The sequence below is a fragment of the Oncorhynchus kisutch genome, linkage group LG5 (assembly GCF_002021735.2).
Source record: "Oncorhynchus kisutch isolate 150728-3 linkage group LG5, Okis_V2, whole genome shotgun sequence".
Classification (NCBI taxonomy): domain Eukaryota; kingdom Metazoa; phylum Chordata; class Actinopteri; order Salmoniformes; family Salmonidae; genus Oncorhynchus; species Oncorhynchus kisutch.
In genome coordinates, this window is record NC_034178.2 from 12,569,702 (window position 1) to 12,574,384 (window position 4,683).

Sequence of the window (4,683 nt, forward strand, 5' to 3'; positions counted from 1 at the left end):
GATATTTTTCACGAGTGTCCCTGGACAAAGATCTGAGAGTCCATGTTTCACTATAGGCTGTGAGTGACAGCTGGTCATTTTGTTGGCCAAGTTGTTTATTCCTCTGACATGGCTGTCCGCTGCCCTCACCTTGACTTAAATGCTTTTAGACATGTCTTATTTGTTTTCTAGTTATTTTTAGGTTTCATATCCTATCTACAAGGTTGGCACATTCACCGAAGCCCTTTTCTCTCCTATGTTCTGTCAGTTTTTTTTTTCTTGACCCGTTACGGTCCACGTTAGACATTTCCTCATTCCCTAATATAACTCAAAGAGGCCAATGTATTCCGTTAGTTTGCAAATGGAAGTAGAATTGAAGTAGTCACATTTGCACTTACCCTCATCAGTCAGAGGAAAGGTAGATGGATAGATTGGAAGCTTATGGGAAAGGTTAACCTGGTGTAATGAGGGAGCGGAGGAAAGCAGGACAGAGATGGCGGGATGCTTGGAAAGGTCAGGGAGACACTGTCGGAGCGGCGCTCTCAATCTGTCTCTCTCTCTCTCTTTATCTGTTCCACTATCTCTCTCTCTGCATAATGGATGCTGGTTACTGCATTATTACAGTCAAAGACTAAGCACCATGCTGCTCTCCTCTTTCACTCAGTCTAGCAACGGACTGAAAATGGCCTACTAATGAACTATTCATTCATAACTTTTACTGTGAAAAACACAATAAGTTCCTGACTGTAATAAATGTAATAAACAAATCAATCCAGGTGAAGTAGTTTTTTTTTTCTTTAGATTGTACCTTATCTAGTACCTAGCATCCCGCAGGTTGAGAGCTTCAAGTTCTTTGGTGTCTACATCACCAACAAACTATCATGGTCCAAACACATATGTGCTTTGCCGTGAAGAGGGCACGGCAAAGCCTATTCCCTCTCAGGAGACTGAAAAGATTAGATAATTGAAAAGTTCTACAGCTGCACCATTGAGAGCATCCTGACTGGGTGCATCACTGCCTGGTATGGCAACTGCTCGGCCTCTGACCGCAAGGCACTATAGAGGGTAGTGCATTCGGCAGAGTACATCACTGGGGCCAAGCTTCCGGCCACTAGGGAACTCTATACCAGGTGGTGTCGGTGGAAGTCCCTAAAAATGGGCAAAGACTCCAGCCACCCTAGTCATAGACTGTTCTCTCTGCTACCGCACGGCAGGCAGTGCCGGAACATCAAGTCTAGGTCCAAAAGGTCTCTAAACAGCTTCTACCCCAAGCCATAAGACTCCTGAACAGCTAATAAAATGGCTACCCAGATTATTTGCATTGCCCCACCCCTCTTTTACGCTGCTGCTACTCTCTGTTTATCTATGCATAGTCGCTTTAACTCTTACCTCCATTACCTCGACTAACCGGTGCCCCTGCACATTGACTCTGTACCGGTACCCACTGTATATACAGTGGCAAGAAAAAGTATGTGAACCATTTGGAAATACCTGGATTTCTGCATAAATTGGTCATAACATTTTATCTGATCTTCATCTAGGTCGGAACAATAGACAAACACCGTCTGCTTAAACTAATAATACACAAACAATTATACTTTTTCATGTCTTTATTGAACCCACCCTGTAAACATTCACAGTGCAGGGTGGGAAAAGTATGTGAACCCTTGGATTTAATAACTGGTTGACCCTCCTTTGGCAGCAATAACCTCAACCAAACGTTTTCTGTAGTTGCAGATCAGACCTGCACAACGGTCAGGAGGAATTTTGGACCATTCCTCTTTACAAAACTGTTTCAGTTCAGCAGTTCTTGGGATGCTTGGGATGTCTGGTGTGTACTGCTCTCTTAAGGTCAAGCCACAGCATCTCAAATCGGGTTGAGGTCAGGACTCTGACTGGTTTGCTCCAGAAGGGGTATTTTCTTCCGTTGAAGCCATTCTGTTGTTAATTTACTTCTGTGTTTTGGGTCATTGTCTTGTTGCATCACCTTAAATTGAAGTACAGATAGCCTAACATTCTCCTGCAAAATGACTTGGAAATTAATTTTTCCTTTGAAGATAGCAAGCTGTCCAGGCCCTGAGGCAGCAAAGCAGCCCCAAACCATGATGCTCCCTCCACCATAATTTACAGCTGGGATGAGGTTTTGATGTTGGTGTGCTGTGCATTTTTTTCCCCACACATAGTGTTGTGTGTTCCTTCCAAACAACTCAACTGTAGTTTCATCTGACCACATAATATTTTGCCGGTAGGCTGTGGAACATCCAGGTGCACTTTTGCAAACTTCAGACGTGCAGCAATGTTATTTTTTGGACAGCAGTGGCTGCGCTGTGCTCTTGCAGTAATCTTTGCAGGATGGCCACTCCTAGGGAGAGTAGCAACAGTGCTGAACTTTCTCCATGTATAGAAAATTGGTCTTACTGTGGACTGATGATCATCAAGGCTTTTAGAGATACTTTTGTAACCCTTTCCAACTTTATGCAAGTCAACAATTCTTAATCTTAGGTCTTCTGAGATCTCTTTTGTTCGAGGCATGGTTCACATCAGGCAATAATTCTTGTGAATAGCAAACTCAAATTTTGTGAGTTTTTTTATAGGGCAAGGCAGCTCTAACCAATATCTCCAATCTTGCCTCAATGATTGGACTCCAGGTAGCTGACTCCTGACTCCAATTAGCTTTTGGAGAAGTCATTAGCCTAGGGGTTCACATACTTTTTCCAACCTACACTGAATGTTTAAATGATGTATTCACTATAGACAAGAAAAATACAATACTTTGCGTGTTATTAGTTTAAGCACACTGTTTGCCTATTGTTGATGCCCAATTTATGCAGAACTCCAGGTAATTCTAAAGGGTTCACATACTTTTTCTTGCCACTGTAGCCTCGCTACTGTTATTGTACTGCTGCTCTTCCATGATTTGTTTTACTTTTCTTTTACGTATCTTTTTTTTAACACATTTTTCTTAACTGCATTGTTGGTTAAGGGCTTGTAAAGGAAGCATTTCACCGCATTCACCCGTTGTATTCGGCGCACGTGACAAATACAATTTGACTTGATAATCATACACGGGTGAAGAACTAGGGAAGACAAAGCTCTCGGGTAATGTGGCATCATCCTCCTCCTCACCATGTATATATCTGTAGCTGTCACAGCAGCTAGAGGAAGACACATCGTCTCATTACCGGCATGTGTCCCAAAAGGACTCAGTCAACTGTTCTATTATTTGCTCCCTCTGTAACCAACCGGAGGCCAATGTTGCTGGCTTTGTTGTTTCTCCACATCCAGACTAGATTTCTTTGAATGTTTCCCTTTTGCTTGATAATGAGTTGAACTAGTAGGAGGTGCACAACTTTTCTGATGTGCAAATGCTTAGTACCACTTTTTGAATGTTGAACGAGCCTTCTTCCACTGCATGCCATTTTATGTTGATAGGAGGAAGGAGAGGAGAACAACAGCAGTGGTGTGGACCAGAGTATAACAGCACGGTTTTGGTTTTTAGGATCAGCCCCCAGCTTGTAATTGTATTATTAACTAGCTGAGGGCAGGGGAGAGGGTAATGGTCTACTTCATCACTCTGGGCCTCTAGAACCGCTTCTTCCCAAGTGATCTATGATATCACAAGTCATCTCAATCATCCAACCACCCCGCTTTTCCCTAGTCTCCTAAAACTAAAGCTTGCCTTGGAGGCAAAAAAAAAAGAAACAAATGGCCGCATAAGAGCATTACTCATAAATATGCTCTTCCCGCACTTTTTAGGAGTTTTCTTTTCCTGGTTGGTGAAAGTGTGGGGTAAATTATATTGCGGATAAATCACAATGCCAAACTTTGATCATATATGTTTAAGACATTATGACAGATAACAGTGTGCAACTTTGTACTGACCCAAGCTCAGCTGGAAGAGGCAAAAGAGATTTGGGATAGCGAGATAAGAATAAGACATATAAAATCACGACATATACTGTTATTCACGTAAAGCTGTAAAAATGTATTTATTAAATATACATTTGTTTACAATATACCTGAATAATTCTGAAACAAATTCAAAATAAATATAATATTTAAATTCATTGTATCAGTGAGGTACATCTTTTACAATAACATCCTGTAGATAAATTACCTAATGCACTTGAAATAATATAAACAGCCAATAACAATCCTTTATCGTGGGTCTTTCATGACAGAAAATCGTCCCCCGAATACATGTTCCGTTTGTATAGCAAGCTTGCCACACAGATTTGTTGTACAATTGACTCGTTCTGTTTGACGTTTCACCAACGTAAGAGCAAGTAACATGGTTTCTGGAGGAGACCGTAGCAAATGTGTACAACACTGTACATCTGTTTAACAAAACTCACAACGACGACAACCAGGACACGCGCTCTCCTGAGAATGAAACGACCTTTATACCCTAAACTCCCTCTGATTATCTTCTTAAGGTCTATGAGAATTCATTTCAAAAGTTACTAGCACATAACGTTGTACTGTACTACACTTTGACTTTCAGACATCTAGTATCTGTTTACTGTACCACTCTTTGGTGATTCATAAAATCATAACATGTCGCAGGATGTCAGTGATGGTGGATGCAAAAAAAAATTAAATGAAAGGGTTATTGACAGTGAGGGCCCAACAAAACAACGTACTGGGAACAGAAAACCGATGTGTTCAGAGAACAAAAGGGGCCAGCCACAAGGTCCTTGGCAC